Genomic DNA, 22,996 nt, shown 5'->3' on the forward strand with positions numbered 1-22,996 from the left:
ATTCTTGGTTAATCTCTGAAAGGGGGATTCCTTTTTAGTGTTTAGGAGTAATCAAGGGGCTGATGGTTTTGAATCAACGCTGTGATTGTACGAAGTCGTGGTTACTCAAGCGAGATTCTAGAGGCTTAGGAGTGCTTACGCATCAGAAACGATATCAGGTGTGTACCCAAAATGCAGAAAATGAGATTTGGTGAAAAGCCAAAATTTCTTGCTGTCAAGAAATAATAGAAAATGATGCAAAAAAATTGTAGAGAAAGGAAATAAGGGTGTTATAAACTTGGAAATCAATATTCTGCACTAAAATAGTTTTGGGCAGTAGCAGTAGTCTAACTTTGAAAAATCATCAAAAATGATGAAAATTGAGTTAGAGGTTGAATAAAATACGAAATTAAATTTTATGGAGTCTAGTTTTTCATGGAAGAAACAGTGTAAGCAATGAAGTTGTAAGTTATGAGATATAATGAATTTTGTGAGACAATGTCAGAATGGTTCGGGTTCCCCTGTTCTGACTTTGGAAAAATCATTGAAAATTGTAAAAAAATAATTAGAGGCTTGAATTTATATGTTTAAATCCTTAACGAGTCTATTTTCAAGAGAAATAAATGAAAACATCATCTGAATTCCGTACTAAGAGATAAATAATTTTTAGTAAGGAAAGGTCGAAGTTGTCAAACAACAGAATCAGGACATATTTGAAGATTTTACTATACTTATTTAATAAACTATAAAATCTAAAAATTTTATGGTAGAAAGGTATTTGAGTCTAGTTTCAAAAACATCAAGCGTATCTTAATTTGGAATTCTGTAGCTCAAGATATAAATAATTTAGTGAAAATGACTCAAGTAGATAGCTTTGAATGAATATATAAGTAAATAGTGAAAACATATATGGATATTTAGCTAGCATGGTTTACATTAAAAATGGATCACACGGCCAAGGCCAATTTGGGCCAATGGGCCACACACGGGTTTGAGGGCCCATGTTTATGGGAATGTTTCTAAGGTTGCACGGGCCGCCCAAGTCAACTGTGAACCTACTATAAGGTCAGTAAGCACTACTTAAACCTCTAAATGTGTGAAATTGACTGAATGATATCTGCACTGAGCAGGTTAATATCTGAACCGAATATATGTACTGAAATTGCATAATAGCATATCATCCATTGTATGTTACATTGCATTGGGTTGGGGGTTGTTATTCGGAGGAAGTGTACTGAAAGGCTTTAAGCCTAATTTACTGGCAGCTCAACTGCAAACTATTGTTTTGTGCCACATTCGGTACTACTTGGAGTGTAAGGATGGGTGGGTTGATTATATCCCCACATGGAGTGTAGGGTTGGACAGAGATGGTGTGTAGAGTTTGGATGAGTAGGATTTTGGTACTGCATAATTGTTATTGCTACTGATACTGTGATGGGTTAAGGCCCTACTGCATTTTTGACACTGTACTGAGATGGGCTAAGGCCAAAACTGTCACTGATACTGAAAAGGGCTCAGGACCAAGACTGTTCAACTGTGCACTATGAATACTGATTGTTTGTTTGTTTCTGCGGGATTACACATTGAGTTTAAGTAAACTCACCCTTTTTGTTTAACGTGCATAGGTAATCCCGAGACTTAGACGGATCGGTGCAACGGAGGACTCAGCGGTGACCACAGAAATTTTTGGACTTCATGGTTTTCAATTTTCATTTTATGATTTAATTATTATTGATTATTTGGGTTGTAATTTAAGGACCCTCTGGGACTTTGGTTTTAAATTTTGGGCTTTTATTTATTTATTTATTTTACTTTATGGATTTATACCTGCTGGTCGTAGGAAATTCCGTTTTCAAAAAGTTAAAGTAGTTTCTAAACACATGATCACTTAGACTGTTTTATTAAAGCTTCTACAACGAGGGATGTTTTAAAACAAATGTTTTAAATGAATAAGGACGAATTTCTAAGTTCTAACAAAGGTTTACTAAAGATAATGACATGGAATGTTTTCAACGTAACAACGAGGTTTCAAAAACACTATCGTGTAACATTGTCAGATATAGCCATAACATCTAGGCTGGGTTTGGGGTGTTACATGTCTCAAGACACTACATGTTGTGTCTTAATGCAAGATATTGTATGTCTTGAGACTAGGTTTGGAGACCAACCTCTCATATTTTCCTAATTTTTCTTTGATAATTGAATTGTTGGAAAAAATCCAGTTCGAAAATGATTTTCTTACACAGTGGAAATTAAAATTTTTGAAAACTGACTTAGTTTGTGATATTTATAGCAATAAACTCTAGACCGAAATCGTACATGTGTTTTCGAATAGATAGAGCCTTGTCCTTCCTAACTTTCAAGAAAATGATCTTCTTCACTATTCTCGTACCACGAGTTGCTTCGAGTGTGGGCTCTAACAAAACGAATCAAACAAAAAAACTAGAAATAATTTTGTTTTCATTTGGGTGAAAATAAAAATTCTCTTCTCAAATAAAAACCGATAAAATCGTTATTTTGGAAAATATATTTAATTTTTAGAGAATAAAAGTCTCTCTATTTTCGAGCAGAATAGCAATATCTGAAAGTTGTGTAAATATCCCTATTGGTACCATTTATTTATACGAAGAGAAGGTAGAACATTTGTTGAATTAGAGAAGTTTATTTCAACTAGAAAAACAAAATTCTAGTTCGACTAGGATATAGGGGAAGACAACCCTAGTTAATTATACTAGGGTTTGTCGTCCCCCCTTATAATATAAGGGTCTTTTGGGCCTCTTCTATATTGGGTTCAATTACAAGTATTTTCCGAACTTTTAACCCAATACATTATAATTTGAACCAACCCAATATTTGTTTTTCTATTTCCCAAAAATAAACTTAGATATATTTCCAATGATATAATTTTCTCAACTCAATTATAATTTCGTTAAAATCATGGCGATTATACTATCAAAGAATCTATGATAAAATATATTTAATATTTTCGCATTCAACGGTTCATTATGACCAAATGATTTATTTCCATTTTCGAACTTCATTTATTCGAAAAGCATAAATTCATTTTTCAGGTCGTTTTTTATTTTTCATTTTCATTTTTATTTTGGAGAAAACTACATTCATCATTTCTATTCAATTTTTGTTCATTTGATTCAACATGCAATTCATTTCTTATTTCAACGCACTAGCGAAGGGACCGATTAGACATATACAATTGGGGCTTAAATGATTTATAATTAAGTTTTAGATTTTCACCTATTAATTATAAACTCATTTAGTTACAAAGTCATTCCCCAACAACATACCATTATGAAAGCAACTCAATTAGTGCTCGTCTAATGACCTTATCATAAGTGTGTTTCCCTCATAGGATATCCTTAATCTCTTTTAGATAATATCCATTCTCCTAATATGATCCTATTTTATCTCATGGTAATCATTACATCTTCCTTCATGAAAAGTCAATCACTATCAAATAGTGATCAGGTCATTCATCACAAAGACGAATGACTCGTGGCCACGTTTACTTTTCATCAACCATGTAATACCAATGAAAAGATATCATTTACTCATGTCTCAGGCTATGAATTCCATTGTTGTGAATGACGCTACATACTGCAGAAGTCGTACATCCAACGCACCAGCCTTCTGTTCCTTATCCATTCGAAGTCAAGCTTGTACTTACATCAAAGTGTACGAGTCACGCATACATAGTCCGTCATCCACTCAGATTTAGTTATGTCACACTATGAATGTCATAAGTGAATAAATCCATAAATAGATTCATGATATTTTCTTCTTGGGTCCAGTCTGAAGTACTAGTGAGTCACATCTATGCCTTTATCTTCTAGGAGTCATCCGCTCCAATTTCAATGACAAAGCATCTCCACAATTAAACTGGATAGACAAAATATTAGTCTTTCAATCGGTTTGCTCATTTTCGATCAGATTATGGACATACTTAGGTTCGTATACTGATATAAGTTGCCTTTCCGTATTACTATCTGACCATGTAATACCACTTAGTATTAGTTTAAACATTAGACAACCAATTAGCAACATTTGCTTCTATTTTTCTTTGCGTGAAAAGAACCATATGAGGATAATAATACAAAGTATATTAATGTAATCAATGAATTTGATTTATTAATCAATCTGTTCGAAAAAATTACAAGTTTACAAATGAATATACTACACCCAGGGCACTAGATCCAACATAAATGTCTCGAGATAAGGGGTTCCTATCTCAAGTCTCGGAGAAAGGAAAAATCTATTTAGCTTTGATGTTATTTTGTCTCAAGACAAAGGCTAGTTGTCTCGAGACTATACAAATATGTCTCGAGATATCAGGGTTTTAATGGAAATTTTAAGTGAATTTTTTTCTAGCAGTCTTGAAACATATTCTTTCTGTCTCGAGACTTAGTGACCAAATGGTTATAATCCTGCATTTTTAAGTGTTCAAAGCCTCAACCAAATGAACCTAAACATACCTAAAATGTACCACAAAACATAATCATCCAATTAACCTATCTAAACATGTTCAAACATTTCAAAATATAACCTCCAATACAACATTATTATACCAACCAATTTGCACATTCAAACTCACATAATTAAGCTTAATTAACTAGTAATCAAAAGATAAAATTCAACCACTATAAGATTATCAGTCACTTAAAAAAGTGCCAAAACTAACTTAGGAAACAAGCCAACCAACCTAGGTACATGCCATATTGTTGGAAAAATTCGGTTCGAAAGCGATTTTCTTGCATAGCGAAAAATAAAAATTTTGAAAATCGATCTGGTTTGTGATATTTATAACAATAAACCCTAGATCGAAATCGTACCTATGTTTTTGGATAGACGGATCCTTGTCATTCCCAGTTTTCAACCAAATGATCTTTTTCGTTATTCTTGTACCACGAATTGCTTCAAGTGTGGGCTTGAACAAAACGAATCAAACACAGAAATTAGAAATAGTTTTCTTTTCTTTTAGGGTGAAAATAAAATTTTCTTCTCAAATAGAAACTGATAGAATCGTTAGTTTGGAAAATATATTTTCTAGCAGTAGAGTCTAGAAAATATGTTTCGGTCGAATCAAACTTAGAACCGAATTCTCATGTTCTTCACATGTTTCTCACAACTCCTATTTAGTAGAGTCTTGGTAAATTGGTCCGCAAGGTTGTCTTCAAATACGACCTTGATTACGTTCACGATTCTATCTGCAACTACCTTCCTTATGATATGATACTTGCGATCAATATGTTTTGTCCTCTTATGGTTTCTCATCTCATTGGTATTATCTATTGCTGGACTATTGTCACAATACATCGTGATAGTTTTTCTCATACCAAGAATTACTTCAAGATCCGTAAGGAAGTTTCAAAGCCATATTGCTTTTATGGTAGCTTTAGAAGCAATCACATATTCCACCTCCATAGTAGAGTTAATAGTACAACTTTGTTTTACACTTTTCCACACAATGGACCCACCGCCTTGGATAAAAACACAACTTGATGTCGATTTCCTCAAATCTCAACACGTTTAGAAGTCAGAATCAGTATATCCGATAGGAGTAAAAGCTCCTCCAAAATATACAAGCATATAATCCCTTATTCTCCATAAGTACTTGAGTATATGCTTTATTGCTTGCTAGTGTCTTGGTCCTGGATTCGCCTGATATTGACTTATCAACCACACTGCAAAATAGATATCTGGGTGTGTGCATAACATAACATACATGAGACTTCCTACTACCGAAGCATAAGGAACATTTCTCATGTTCTCTCTTTCTTCTGGTGTCTTAGGACAATCATCTAAAAAAGGATAAAATCCCGATCTAGAGGGTTGATTTCCTCTATTCAAATCAGTCATTGCATAACACTCCAATATCTTGTCTATGTATGAAGCTTAGGATAGTGCTATCAATTTGTTCTTTTGATCCCTTAGGATTCGAATGCCTAGAAAAAAATTAGCTTATCCCGAGTCCTTCATGATAAATTGTTGAGTTAACCACAATTAAATCGATGAAAATGTCCCTACCTTATTCCCAATAAGTAGAATGTTACTGACATATAGAACGAGAATGACCACCTTTCTATCCCTTAAACATTTATAAACATGAGGTTCATCTACGTTTTGCTCAAATCCAAAAGTCTTGATCGCTTGATCAAATATTTGATTCCATGAGTGAGATGCTTGCTTAAGTCCATATATGGATCTAAGTAGTTTGCAAACTTTAAGCTCATTTCCTTTAGCTATTTATCTAGTGGGTTGCATCATATAGATGCTCTATTCAAGATAGTTGTTCAAAAATATTGTCTTGACATCCATTTGCTAGATCTCGTAATCGAAAGCCACCGCAATGGATAACAATATGTAGATTGAGTTGAGCATGATAATCGAATAGAAGGTTTCTTCATAATCAATACCTTTGTCGAAATCATTTTTTTTTTGAAAAAAGGGATCGACTTAAATTTTGGAAAAAATGAAAATGGAGTTGCCACCAATCCTTTTTATTTAGGTGTGATCAGACCACCTCATAATTAAATCATTTTAATAAAAATTTAAGTTTACTAAAATAATAATTTTTGGTCTTATAAAATCCAGAAAATAGGTTCGGAAGTCGGTTACGCACGAGGAAGGGTTAGCACGCTCGACACGCCCAAAATTGGTACCTTGTCGATTAATTAGTGTCTTAATATAAAAAATGTGCAAAGATTTTAAAATACGATTCTTGTATTTAGAAAACTTGTATAAATCAAATTACCCGTTAAGATCCTCTCATTTCGGAGAGAGAAAATGTCACACCTATTGAGTTAGGGCATGATATTTCACCTCTTTAAAAATGAGCTCATCGTAAAAAAACTCATGCAATAAAATTTATAAGGATATTCAATTGTTTAAGTCAGATGAAGAAATCATAACCCAATAAGTTATGACACAATTTCTCAAAATTCCAAACTTGAATATTGCCTTTATTATTTTTTAGAAAAATCCTCATCTTGAGAAAACAACATGTCATATCCAATGCGTTGGACACAACGTATCGAATTCCCGATAATGGGCTTTTTATTTATGTGTTTGGATTGAAGAATATTCTTGATTATTTGGATTCAACGAGGAAAATTAGAACCCAATACGTTAAGGCTCAATCCTCTCGAAGATCCTAAATACCGAATATTGCGTTATCTTGAAAGCTTTTGAATAAAATGATTCCCAAAACTTAAACCATATTAAACATAATTTTTTAGCAAATAAAGCATGATGGAAATGATAATATGCAATGCGAAGTAATAATTCGTAAACCAAAAAAAGTACTCTAATAGATGACAAATAATCGATAAGTACAAATAAGCAATACAATACACATAAGGGCAATAATATCACAATGCATGTTGTTTTAATGTCGATATTTAACAATCAAGAAAAATGAAACAAAATAATATATATAGAACAATTTGAAGTAAATAGTATAAAACAATTCAAAGTAAATAATATGCAACATAATTAAAGACATGCAAAGCAAAAATAAATAACATAGAAGACGATTTTAAAATAATATATAAAAAGTTGAAAACAAATAATATGTAAAAAGAAAGTTTCAAACAAAGGATATACAAAACAATTTCTTTTAGAAAAATGATATGTGAAAACAATTCCAAATATATAATATACAAAAAAATAAAATGGATAATAGTTTAATATGGTTTGAAATGCTTAACATATGAAAAACTTAAAATAAATAATAAAATAAATAAATAATACATGAGGAAAAGTATTGAATAAAAAAATTGCAAAATAAATCGAAATCAACAGATTTGGGACTAATTTGGGATGAAAATGAAATTTAAAGTCATAAATTACAAATAAAAGGAAACAGGGGCCAACTAAACTGTGCCGAAAAAGGGCGAGGACTAGATGGGGAATTATTCCCTTTACCAAAACGGCGCCGTTTAGACCAACTAAGGTTCGGGTCGGGTCGGTCCGATCCAAGTCAAAACAGCGTCGTTTTGGCCTCTAAGGACAAACTTCAAAACGGCGCCGTTTAGACCAACTATTAAAGCCAGTTTTCTGCAAAAAAAAAATCATTTATACCCTTCTTTTTAAAAAAAATTTCAAAACCCTTTTTAAACTCTCTTACCCTCTGTCAAATTCCCCAGAATTTGGCCTAGCCTCGGTCATCGACCGTCATGTCAATCGCCGGTCCCCGGTGCCGACACCGCCGTATACGGCGGTCGAGAAACTAAAAAGTTTCCCTTTTTTTTGATGCAACCCCTTTTAGCCTCGACTACACTCCGGCGACGACGATATAGGTAAAAACTCCTTTTTTATTAATATTGCTTCGAAATAAAAAAACTAACAAAATAAAATAAAATGAAATAAAATATTCACCTTGAAACTGTATTTTTATTTTTTGTTTTTTGAATCTCTCTCAAATCTGTTTGTTTTGTTTTGTTTTTTTTATTAATGTTTTTTGTCCAAAAAAATACTTTGGTTCGATCTGGCTTTTATAGCCGAAAATACAACAATTTTCCACTGTTTATTACTGTATTCTTCCCCTTTTTGCGCTGCTATTGCGTGTTCTTTTTCATTGTGCAGGTAGCGCTGGAGCAGGTGGGCAGAAGGTGGCAGAGCAGTGGCGGTGGTAGAAGACAAGTGACAGCAGTGGGGCAATTGACCAGAAGAAGACCCTCGGTGCGCCGCACCTAGGGTTTGAAATTTTTTTATTTTTTCTGTTATGGCTTGGGCTAAGGTTACTGTTGGGCTGAGTATTGGGCTAGGTTGTCGGGCCTTTCAAGTTTTGGATTTAGGCCATGTCAGGCCTGACATGTAATTGGGTTGGTTTGGGTTTTGGTGTTTGGGTTTTGCTCCCCAGCCAAATTTGGGCCTGTACAACCTTCTTTCTGAGTATAACCTTTTGTTAAAAGTCAGGCCTTATAAGTTTCCACTTTTCCATCCGCATTTCTTTTCCTCTTATACATCCACTTACACCCTATATGTTATCCTTTTCGATAGGTCTACAAGTTCCCACACTGAGTTGGAATCCATAGAATTAATCTTAGTTTTCATAACTATTTCCCAGAGCTTGGAATCAGCATGTTGCATCACTTTGTCATACGTAAGTGGATCATTATGTTGCTGTTTGGTGGACTAAGTGTTAAAAACACTTCCACCAGATTGGAAGAACTCAGACTTACAAGAGACCCTCCCACTACGACGAAGTACCCTATGCTACTAATCGTTTGAAGGTATACTATTAGGAGTTGGTTGTGGAACCGTTTCTGTAGGGTTTTGTATATTTCCCGAAAGTTCCTCAGGTACCTCTTTACTTCGAGGTTTGATGTCATTAATGTAACTTTCTTCAAGGAAATTAGCATGAGTTTAAGCAATTATAGTTTACTCTTTCAGGTTATAGAACAAACCACCATTTTTTCCCTTTGGATAACCTACAAACATGCACAATTATGTTCATGAGACCAACTTCCTTGCATCTTTATCCAATACGTGGGCTAGGTATCCCCAAATCCTTAAATGATTAAGGTTTGGCTTTCTGCCATGCCACAATTCGAATGAAGTTTTTGATGCTGCCTTAGTTGACACATCATTTAGAATATAGCAAGTTGTTTGTACCACATATCTCTAAAAAGAGATTGATAGCTTCGAATAACTTAACATCGAATGTACCATGTCTAACAATGTTTGATTCATTCACTCTTACACATCATTCTATAGTGGAGTGCTCGACACGGTCAACTGGGATAGAATCCCATACTCTATGAGGTACCCTAAGAATTCATTAGATAAATATTTCCTAACTTGATCAGACCAAAGTGTCTTTATGGGTAAACCTAATTGTTTCTCTACTTCCACACGAAACAATTTGAAATTATCAAATGTTTCACTCTTGTGGTGCATTAGGTACACATACCCATAACTGGAATAATTATCAATAAAGGTTACATAATATTCATAACCACCTTTTGCACTGACGCTCATGGGGCCACATACATCAGTGTGCACAAGTTCGAGGGGTTTTACGGCCCTCGTTCCTTTTACATTAAAAGATCACTTGGTCATCTTACATTCGAAGAAAGATTCACATTGTGGAAGATCGATTTCTTTAAGTAAATTTAAGATGTTGTCTTTCATAAGTCTAATGATTCTTTCTTGGTTAATGTGACCAAGTCTCAAATGCTAAAGGTATGCCTCATTAGAGTGAAAAATTTTAAGTTTCTTATTCAATATTTTAGTGTCAAGCAGTGTGTACATATTTGGTTTGATAAAATAGAGATTATTTAACATCCATCCATTATATATAAGATTGTGATTTCTAAATATTGCAATTCAATTATTAAAAGTCACGATCAAGCTGTTTTTATATAAACATGCAACTGGAATTAAGTTTATTTTGAAACTTGGTACATAGAAAACGTCTATTAAAATAATCTTCCTAAAATTATCAAAATAAAGATGTAAACCTCCTATTGATTCAATTGCCATAGTTGTCTCATTTTTGATTTGCAAAGATAGATTCTTATCTCTAAGATCTTTCATCTCGTCAAACCCCTAAAGAGAAACAAAACATGATTAGCGACTCTTGAATTAATGACCTAGTGTTCTATTGAATCCTCTACGAAGCAAGCTTCTACTATAAAGAGTTCTATACATTTGCCTTTGGTGGCCAGGTATTCCTTCCACTCTTTACAATTTGCCTTGAAGTGCCTTTTCTTACTGCATAAGAAGCCTTTAGACTTAGATAAGTCTTTAGGATTTTTGGTTCTCTTCCTTTCCACTTATGGTGGCCCAAAGACCTTAGTCTTTCCGTTCTTAGTGCATTTTCCCTTTCATTTTGAGGAAGAAGGGACAACTATATTTTCTTCTACTCTTTAGACTGGCTAATTGCCATTTAACATCAACTCATAGGATTGTAAATCCTTCATGAGTTGTGTAAACGTAAGGTTTTTGTTGCCAATGTAATATAAGGCCTGAAAGCCAGCAAAGTCCTTGGACAAGCTCTTGAACACCATCTCAATTTGATTATTTTGGTTCAAATTGGCCTCATTGTCCGCGACCTCAACAAAGTATTCCATAAGATTTATCATATGGTCATTAACCGAAGTACTAGACTTATGTTGGGCATTAATCATGCTAGTTATAATAGACTATCGAGCTAAGGTAGCTTAGCCTCCGAACATGTCTTCTAGCTTATCCAGAACAGCTTTGGCAATCTTACAGCTCTCCAATAGTTTATATAGGGTGCGGGTCACACTTGCCAGCATATAGCAATGAGCTATCTCATCAGACTCCTCCCAGTATTTTCTAACCTCAACTTGAGTGGCTAAATGGCACTTATTATTAAGAACTATTTTAAGTTTCTCACAGCTCAGGACAATTATCATGTTCCTTTTCCATTTCTTATAGTTATTTTTGTTCAGTTTTTTTCAGTAAGTATGTTCAATAAGGGAGTTGGTGCCATTTTTGAACTGGAAATAAATCTTTCATATGTTAATATCTTTGTATTAAAAAAATCTTTAAAACATTTTGCAATAGTACAATATGCATTAAGATGATGCATGTGTCTTACATTAAACCTTGAAATTATTTGTAAGCCATTGCAATGATATTCCTACACCCATTGAATCAAGCCATTATGGGGTGATCATGATCAACTAGTAAGAACATGAATTTCCATCCAGTTAGTACATGAACCTAATTCTTGTGGCATTCTCATGTACTAATAATAATGTAACATTTGATCATCTTTCTAACTTAGGTAGAGCTCCATGGAGAGTTACTTAACTACAAGATCTTAAATGTATAACCATCAACTCAACACCTATCGCATCATGCACCACAAATGAGTCATCCTGAGACAATCTTATCGAGTAGCATGTTGTGACTAATTGTCATCTTTGAAGATAGAACTTCTTGAAATATCGTATGATTGTACCTACCACGAAGGCTGATCCAACTACTATACGATCACAAGAGAGTTGTACTTACTTTAGGAAATCTCTCCAGTGAGATCGATATGACAATCCTACCATGGGGTAGTTAAATTACTTTGCCATCACAAGAGACCATTGATAGAGGCCATAGATCTTGTTTAGGGGCCTTATCCCATTCAATATTTAAAAAAGGAAGGTTTTTAATGTTCGATTTTAATCATTAATGATCAATATATACATGACAAGTACATGTGACATTCTCTCTTAATCTATTTGGCATGCTTATCTCATATATGCATAAACATACATTCGCAGTCAAATAATTATCATCATGCTTATCCATAAAATTAAAAGCATAAAATTAAATGACTCTGACCAGTCAAAGTTTCCAATTTTGGGTCATCAAAGTTTCCAAGTTTCCTAAAATAATAAAAATTGCAAAAATTAAAAAATTCACCCCAAAACATACCTTGGGTCTTCAAGTTTTCCACCATGGACTACTGCTGCGATACCAATTCATGTTTCTGTCGTCCTTGTCTTTCTAATTCCATTTTCGTGTCACAGCCACCATCGACCACCACCGAGCTGCCATCGGACCACCATCGGACCACTGTTGGCCACATTTTGGTTTTGCTAGGTCAATGGTTAGGATGCGTCTCAATTTTTCAAGTTTGTTTTAGGGAAAATTAGGTTACAAAATTCTTATGCCCGTTTTAGGCTCAAATGTTTTATTCTAAAAGAATAAAAAATAAAACTATTCGTGGATATGGCAGTCCAAGATCTAAAATATACATGCCCAAGATAATAATAAATTACATTTAAATTTCTAGAAATCACAACTTTGGCAAAATTACTTTTTCATCTATAATAATAAAATAATATCTTACATTCATTCACATACATTCCCCTAAACATGCATGCAATTATAATAATGTCACATCTTGTCAAATATAATCACTCATACATGAGAAGAGAGAGAATTTTGGTCTCGATTTACACTATAAACATAGCACAATCGTAACTCTGATACCATTTATTGGGAAAAATCTAGTTTGAAAACAGTTTTCTTGCATAGCAGAAAATAAAAATTTTGAAAATTGATTTGGTTTGTGATATTTATAACAATAATTCTTAGACTAAAATAGTACCTATGTTTTCAGCTAGACAGATCCTTTTCATTTTCAACTTTTAAGCAAACAATCCTTTTACCACGAATTACTTCAAGCGTGGGCTCAAACAAAACAAATCAAACACAAAAACTAAAAATAGTTTTCTTTTGGGTGAAAATGAAAATTCTCTTCTCGAATATATTTAATTCTTAGAAAATAAAAGTCACTATTTTCGGGCAGAATAACGATATTTGAAAGTTGTATAAATAACCTAATAGTGCCATCTATTTATAGGGAGAGAAGGTAAAACTCTTGTTGAATCAGAGAAGTTTATTTCAACTAGAAAAATGAAATCCTAGTACTATTAAGATGTAAGGGGCGACAACCCTAAACCTTAAACCCTAGTTAATTAACTAGGGTTGCCATCCCCCATTATTGTAAAAGTGGCTTTTGGGACTCTTCCAAATCGAGTCCAATTACAAGTATTTCCTGGGCTTTTAACCCAATACTATATAATTTGATCCAACCAAATATTTTTTTTCTATTTCCCAAAAATAAACTTCAATATATTTCTCATTAAATAATTTTCTCAATCGAATTCTAATTCCATTAAAACCATGAAAACTTTACCATAAAAGAATCTTCGAAAATATATTTAATATTCACTATGACCAAATGATTTATTTACATTTTTGAACTTTATTTATTCAAAAAACATAAATTCATTTTTAGGTCATTTTTCATTTTCATTTTCATTTTGGAGAAAACCACATTCATTTCCAAATGATTCTATTTCTCAATTTTCATTAAGGAGAAAACCATAATCATTTCCAAATGTTTCCTATTACTCCATTTCTATTCATTTTTGTTCATTTGATTCAACATGTAATTCATTTTTGGTTTCAACGAGCTAGTGGAGAGACCAATTGGATATATGCAGTTGAGTCTCAAATGATTTATAATTAAGTTTAAGCTTTTTGCCTATTAATTATAAACTCATTTAGTCACGAATTTATTTCACTATAGTATCGTGACTAAGCTCTCCCCAACGACATACCATTAAGAAAGCAACTCGATTAGTGCTCACCTAATGACTTTGTCATAAGTGTGTTACCCTCATAAGATATCCTTAATCTCTTTGGCATAATATTTGTTCTCCCAATATGATCTTATTTTATCTCATGGTAATCATTACTTCTTCCTTCATAAAAAGTCAATCACTATCAAATCGTGATCAAGTTATTCATTACAAAGACGAAGAACCCGTGGCTACGTTTACTTTTCATCAACCATGTAATGCCAATAAGAGTATACCATTTACCCGTGTCTCGAGCTATGAATTCCACTGTTGTGAATGACGCTATATACTGCAAAAGTCGTACACCCAGTGTGCCAACTTTATGTTCCTTATCTATTTGAACTTAGGCTTTTACTTACATCAAAGTGTACGAGTCACACATACATAGTCCATCATCCACTCAGGATTTAGGTATACAACTGTATGAACATCACAAGTGAATAAATCCATAAATGAATTCAAGATCTATTTTGCTTGGGTCTAGTTCAATGTACTGTTAGTCCAGTCAGTCGCATCTATGTCTCTATTTTTTGGGAATCATGCGCTCCGATGCCTAAGACACAACATCTCTACAATTGAACTTGATAGACAACATTTAGTCTTTCAATTGGTTTGCTTATTTTCGATCAGACTGAGGACATATTTAGGTTTGTCTACTGATATAAGCTGTCTTTATGTATTACGATCCAACCACGTAATATCGCTTGGTATTAGTTTAAACATTAGACAACCAATGAACAACATTTCCTTCTATTTTGTTTAGTGTGCAAAAACCACATGAGGACATTATACAAACTATTAATGTAATTTATGAATACTTTTATTAACCAATCTATTCAAAAGAAAAATACAAATGTACATTTACGAAAATACTACAATTAGGGCGCTAGATCCAACATGTATCAATAAAAAATAACCATAATTTCTACATTTTACAATTCAGTCCAATTAATGCCAAAAATACTAATTTTACATTTAAATAGTCTACAAAACAAAGTAAACACAATTTAATCATAAACAAGCAATTGAATCTTTAAATACTATTCTTTAATTTTGTCTTTTCCCCGGTTATCTTCAATTTGATTCAATTCTTGATCAAATTAAATGATAGAATGTTTGGAGCAAAAACAATGGCTGCCTAGGTCTTCCTTTGTTTCGATGATGAAGAGGAATAAAAATAAAAGATGATGTCTTTTAATTTTAGTTTCTATAGTTAGATTAATAATTAAGTAATCCTAATTAACTTAATTAATTATAATTAACTAACTCTAACCTTGATTAACAATTTTGGCAGATGATAGTTGTCTATCACCATTGTTTGGCTTATTCATAATGGACAAATTGCTCAATTGGTCCTTCAATTGATTAAAAATTTATAACTATGAACTTTTATCATTTTTGTAGTTTAGTCCTTACACCTTAATTAACTATTTGATTTAAAAAAATTAAGGGACCATTCTTTAATTAAACTTTATACTAACCTCGTAAATATGAAAATAATAATATTTACGGATTTGAATATCAAAAATGGGATTCTGAAACCACCATTTCTGACACAACTAAAAAATAACAGGAGCGGTCAGGGAATCTACAACTCCCCGAATGCCATTTACCGCAATATCGACATTTCGTTCTATCTCGACGTTCATTCCCAACACTGGCGACCGAAGTGCCTCGTGTACCCACAGGGGGTCGATCACGATCTCGTCTAAAAAGGCCCGAAGTGCCTCTAAACTGGCCCGCATCATCTCGAAATTTCTTCGATGCCTGTTGAAGAGACTTTCCCGAAGATCTTTTACGAAACTCTCCAGTTCCCACATCAACTTTTTGTTTTTCTTTTCTAAGCTCTTCGGCTTTACAAGCTCGCTCGACCAGTACTACGAACTCTCGTATTTCAAGAACGCCAACGAACATTTTTATATCTTCATTCAGCCCATCCTCGAAGCGTTTACACATGATAGCCTCGGACGAAACACATTCCCGAGCGTATCGACTAAGTCTAACAAATTTTCGCTCGTAATCAGTAACTGACATGGAACCTTGCTTAAGCTCAAGAAATTCCTTCCGTTTTTGATCAACAAATCTCTGACTGATATACTTTTTCCGAAACTCAGTTTGGAAAAACTCCCAAGTTACTTGCTCTCGGGGCACAACAGAAGTCAGAGTACTCCACCAATAATAGGCAGAATCACGTAGCAAGGAGATAGTACACTTTAGGCATTCATCGGGTGTACAAGATAGCTCATCGAGTACCCGGATAGTGTTGTCCAACCAAAATTCAGCTTGCTCGGCATCGTCGCTATCAGTAGCTTTAAATTCAGTAGCCCCATGTTTTCGGATTCTGTCAACTGGGGGCTTATTTGACCTTATTTGGTCAGTTACCGGAGGTATTGTAGGTGCGGGGGTGGTATTAGTTGGGAATGGAGGTTGTGGGACAGCCGTATTAGTTCGAATGTATTGGTTGAACCAATCATTCATCACGCTATAGAAAGCTTGTCTAGCTTCATCATTCGGGTTACTAGCATTAGGTTGAGAGTCCGCCGGCGCTGTCCCTCGTGCGGGAGCAAGCGCTACACTCTCAAGATCATCAGCTACCTCTCGGTTGGGATCGGGATCCATTACTATAAATAAACACATTTACAATTGTCAGAAATCACCACACTATCAAGTAATCACATAAAATGGCATGTATAGCTAGACCCAACGCATTACGGTAGTCCTAGAATCGACTAAACCTGGCTCTGATACCAATCAAATGTAACACCCCGAACCCGAGACCGACACCGGAGTCGAACACGAGGTGTTAACAGACTTTAAACCCCTTATAAAAAATATTTCCCAGACACTGCCAATCTGCATACTAGTCGCTTTAAAAATCATATCTTGAGTTTCACAACTCGAAAATCAGTGAGCCGACTTAGTCAGTCTATCAACAACAACCCAAATCGCATCCTTCTTACTTGTTGACAATGGCAGTCCGGACACAAAGTCCATTGTGACTCGATCCCATTTCCACTCGGGTATCATGATCGGCTGAAGTAATCCTGAAGGCACTTGATGTTCCGCTTTCACTTGTTGACATATTAAACATCTCGAAACAAAGTCGGAGATGTCTCGTTTCATACCATGCCACCAAAACCAACGTTTCAAATCGTTGTACATTTTCGTACTCCCCGGGTGACTTGACATTCGGCTACAATGGGCTTCGTTCAGAATCATCGAAATGAGTTCCGAACTCCTTGGAATACACAAACGACTTCTGAACCTCAAACAATCATCATCATCAATTTGAAACTCCGATTCCTTGTTCAGAGCACACTCAGCCCGTTTTGTAACCAATTCATCATCAACTTTCTGGGCTTCACGAATTTGATGAATCAATAATGGTTTGGCTTTTAATTCAGCTATTAACACATTGTCGGGTAGAACAGACAAGTGCACATTCATCACTCGTAAAGCAAACAATGATTTCTGGCTTAAGGCGTCCGCAACCATATTAGCCTTTCCCGGGTGGTAATCAATGACAAGCTCGTAATCTTTCAACAACTCAAGCCAACGTCTTTGTCGCAGATTTAAGTCTCTTTGAGTCATCAAATTTTTGAGACTTTTGTGATCCGAAAATACATGGCACTTCTCACCAAATAAGTAATGTCGCCATATTTTTAAAGCAAATACGATGGCAGCTAGTTCAAGATCATGGGTCGGATAATTTTTCTCATGTGGCTTTAATTGTCTCGACGCATAGGCCACCACTCGAACTTCTTGCATCAATACGCAACCCAACCCAAGTAGGGATGCGTCACTATAAATGACAAACTCTTTGCCTGATTCGGGTTGCACTAAAATTGGAGCTTCAGTCAAATAAGTTTTTAGTTGATCAAAACTTTTCTGACATTTCTCCGTCCATTCGAACTTAACATCCTTTTGAAGTAGCTTCGTCATTGGTGTGGCTATCATCGAGAAACCTTTGACAAATCGTCGGTAATAACCGGCGAGTCCCAGGAAGCTCCGAACTTCGGTAATATTTCTTGGAGGCTTCCAGTTAAGTATGGCTGAAATTTTGCTCGGGTCAGCTCGAATACCCGATGCGGATACCACATGACCCAAGAAGCTAACCTCTCTTAACCAGAACTCACACTTACTGAACTTAGCATATAACTGCTTATCCCGCAAAATTTGCAACACTAGCCTCAGATGTTCAGCATGTTCGGTCTCATCTCTTGAATAGACCAAGATGTCATCAATGAACACAACTACGAACCGATCCAAATATGGTCTGAAGATCCGATTCATCAAATCCATAAATACCGCAGGGGCATTTGTGAGCCCAAACGGCATCACTAAGAACTCGTAGTGACCATATCCCGTTCTGAAAGCAGTTTTGGGTATGTCCGAATCTCGAATTCGCAACTGATAATAGCCCGATCTCAAATCTATTTTTGAGAACATTGAGGCTCCCTTTAGTTGGTCGAACAAATCATCGATACGCGGTAACGGATATTTGTTCTTTATCGTCACTTTATTCAGTTGACGATAGTCAATGCACAACCTCATGGTTCTGTCCTTCTTTTTCACGAACAATACTGGTGCACCCCAAGGTGAGAAACTTGGTCGAGCAAAACCTCTATCCGTCAATTTTTGCAACTGAGCTTTCAACTCTTTTAACTCGGTTAGTGCCATACGATACGGAGCTATTGAAATCGGCGTAGTCCCAGGTACAAGCTCAATACCAAACTCTACCTCCCGAACAGGTGGTAAACCCGGTAATCCTTCAGGAAAAACATCCGGGTATTCACAAACCACCGGCACAGATTCGGGTTTCTTGTCTAATTCTTTGTCATCCAGTACATACGCAAGGTATGCTTCGCACCCTTTTCTTACATATTTCTGGGCCAACATTGCTGATATTACAGTTGGCATCCCCTCCAAGTCCGTAGACTCAACTCGGATTACTTCGTTATTTGCGCACCTCAAATCAATAGTCTTGCTTTTGCAATTCACAACCGCATCATGCGCGGTCAACCAATCCAAACCAAGAATAACATCAAATTCATGAAACGGCAAAAGCATCAAGTCCGCCGGAAAACAGGAACCTCGAATTTCTAGGGGACATTTCTTACACACTTTGTCGACAAGCACGTAACGACCCAAGGGATTTGACACCCGAATTACGAACTCAGTAGACTCAATAGGTAAAGTCTTACTGGATGCTAAGGTTTCACATATGTAAGAATGAGTAGAACCGGGGTCAATCAAAGCAATTACATTAGTATCAAAGAGAGTAAAAGTACCGGTAATAACATCAGGCGAAGAAGCATCCTCGCGGGCACGTATAGCATAAGCTCTAGCAGGCGCACGAGCCTCGGATCTGGTCGTAGCATCTCTAGATCCTCTCTGACCACCACTAGCATTGCCCGTATTTCAAGATGGTCTACCTCGAGCAGTGGTAGCACCCGGTTTCCCACTCTGATTTTCATTCTGTTCAAACAACCTCGGGGAATCTTTAATGAAGTGGTCAACTGATCCGCACTTGTAACAGGAGCGGTCAGGGAATCTACAACTCCCCGAATGCCATTTACCGCAATATCGACATTTCGTTCTATCTCGACGTTCATTCCCAACACTGGCGACCGAAGTGCCTCGTGTACCCACAGGGGGTCGATCACGATCTCGTCTAAAAAGGCCCGAAGTGCCTCTAAACTGGCCCGCATCATCTCGAAATTTCTTTGATGCCTGTTGAAGAGACTTTCCCGAAGATCTTTTACGAAACTCTCCAGTTCCCACATCAACTTTTTGTTTTTCTTTTCTAAGCTCTTCGGCTTTACAAGCTCGCTCGACTAGTACTACGAACTCTCGTATTTCAAGAACGCCAACGAACATTTTTATATCTTCATTCAGCCCATCCTCGAAGCGTTTACACATGATAGCCTCGGACGAAACACATTCCCGAGCGTATCTACTAAGTCTAACAAATTTTCGCTCGTAATCAGTAACTGACATGGAACCTTGCTTAAGCTCAAGAAATTCCTTCTGTTTTTGATCAACAAATCTCTGACTGATATACTTTTTCCGAAACTCAGTTTGGAAAAACTCCCAAGTTACTTGCTCTCGGGGCACAACAGAAGTCAGAGTACTCCACCAATAATAGGCAGAATCACGTAGCAAGGAGATAGTACACTTTAGGCATTCATCGGGTGTACAAGATAGCTCATCGAGTACCCGGATAGTGTTGTCCAACCAAAATTCAGCTTGCTCGGCATCGTCGCTATCCGTAGCTTTAAATTCAGTAGCCCCATGTTTTCGGATTCTGTCAACTGGGGGCTTATTTGACCTTATTTGGTCAGTTACCGGAGGTATTGTAGGTGCGGGGGTGGTATTAGTTGGGAATGGAGGTTGTGGGACAGCCGTATTAGTTCGAATGTATTGGTTGAACCAATCATTCATCACGCTATAGAAAGCTTGTCTAGCTTCATCATTCGGGTTACTAGCATTAGGTTGAGAGTCCGCCGGCGCTGTCCCTCGTGCGGGAGCAAGCGCTACACTCTCAAGATCATCAGCTACCTCTCGGTTGGGATCGGGATCCATTACTATAAATAAACACATTTACAATTGTCAGAAATCACCACACTATCAAGTAATCACATAAAATGGCATGTATAGCTAGACCTAACGCATTACGGTAGTCCTAGAATCGACTAAACCTGGCTCTGATACCAATCAAATGTAACACCCCGAACCCGAGACCGACACCGGAGTCGAACACGAGGTGTTAACAGACTTTAAACCCCTTATAAAAAATATTTCCCAGACACTGCCAATCTGCATACTAGTCGCTTTAAAAATCATATCTTGAGTTTCACAACTCGAAAATCAGTTTTCGATTTTTCCCTGAAACTAGACTCATATGCCCGGCTACATATTTTTTTCTAGAATTTTTGGTTGGGCCAATTAGTACAGTTTATTAGTCAAAGTCTCCCATGTTACAGGGATCGACTACCCTGACCTTTGCGCATTAAGACTTGGATATATCCTTGTACAGGGCTCCAATACTGATGCCGTTTCTTTCTATAGAAACTAGACTCAGAGAGGAATCTATACATATATGGTATGACTCCTAATTATCTCTGGTTAATTTATAATGAATTTCCAAAGTCGGAACAGGGAATCCAGAAACCGTTCTGGCCCTGTCTCACGAGAACCTGAATATCTCTTAACATACTGTCCGTATGATTGTTTCGTTACTTTCCTATGAAAGTAGATTCATCAAGGTTTGTTTACATAATTTATTCACTATTTAATTCCATTCCTACTATTTTTAGTGATTTTCCAAATCTACATCACTGCTGCTGTCAGCATCTGCCTTTAAGGTAGACTTTACCTATTTCATGGTTTCCATGATTCAACTAGCCCTTTTTGCATAAATAGCACAATTTATGAAAGTGATTAACCATCCCCGTGGCCAATCCTTGTCAAGCATATCCACACCAAATGATTATAACATTATACTCAAACACATATAAGCCATTTTCGCATGGCTATCCAAAATTTATACAAGTCCAAAGGGTCCACGACCCACAACAAACGGGTAGTCCTATACATGCCATTTCGAAGTTCAACCAAAATTGTACCAAAAGGGGGGCTTTGATAGTGTGGGCGACTTTGACTTCAAGATCCCGAGTCCGATAGCTGGAGAACCAAATCTATAAAACAGAGGAGCAATGAAACGGAGTAAGCAATTTATGCTTAGTAAGTTTTGAGCAAGGAATTCCAGCACAACAAAAGTATAGCATTCATATAGCTAAACGGATAATTTCATATGCACAAATTTACGATATCGTACTTGCTTCACATTATCAACCCTTATGTACATACACAAAAGATCAACTCAGCCAAAGGCCGGAAGATCGTTTATCAACTGAGCGAATACTTATTTGTAAGGGCTCAACTAAATTCAAGCACATACGAAACATACCTCAATGTTGGGATGTTTCGAGAGTATTAACTGGAATTTTACAGCAAGTTCATTCATTCCCAAATCACGTACCTTCGGAATTTAACCGGATATAGCTCCTCGTTCAAATGCCTTCGGGACATAGCCCGGTTATAGTAATTCGCACAAATGCCTTCGGGACTTAACCCGGATTTAGTAACTCGCACAAATGCCTTCGGGCTTAGCCCGGAATTAGTATCTCGCACAAATGCCTTCGGGCTTAGCCCGGAATTAGTATCTCGCACAAATGCCTTCGGATCTTAGTCCGGATATTGTCACTTAGCACAAGCCTTCGGGACTTAGCCCGGACATCATTCAAATAACCATGCACATTTAACAATAAATCATGGCCCATTCGTATTTCATTTTCGTTAGCAAAACTCAAACACAAGACATTTATCATTCTTGCAAATTCGGCTCAATAGCCACACAAAGAGCATGATTTTAATTTGCTTAAAACATGATCTAATCACATCATAATTTAAGCTCTCTTACTCAAGAACTTACCTCAGGTGTTGTCGAACGATTCCGATAGCTATTCGACCACTTTTTCCTTCCCTTTATCGGATTTAGTTCCCCTTTGCTCTTGAGCTTAATTAAACAAATAAATTGATTTAATCATTTGAGCATCGAAAAGAGGAACACAAGGCACTTAGCCCATATTTATACATTAGACATTAAAGTCACATATGTACGGAATCATGAATCAAACTCAACATTTTAGCTAATTTTTCCCCCTTGGCCGAATATGCATGTCTATTTTGGGGCCGATTTCAACACTTAATACATTCTACAAGTATGGTCACTTGTATTGACTAAACACCCTTTTGTTTCAAGTTCAAAACTTGGCTAATACACACATATACACACTAGTAAAGTATCCTCTCCC

Source organism: Gossypium hirsutum, chromosome D02, assembly GCF_007990345.1.
Source record: "Gossypium hirsutum isolate 1008001.06 chromosome D02, Gossypium_hirsutum_v2.1, whole genome shotgun sequence".
Taxonomy (NCBI): Eukaryota; Viridiplantae; Streptophyta; class Magnoliopsida; order Malvales; family Malvaceae; genus Gossypium; species Gossypium hirsutum.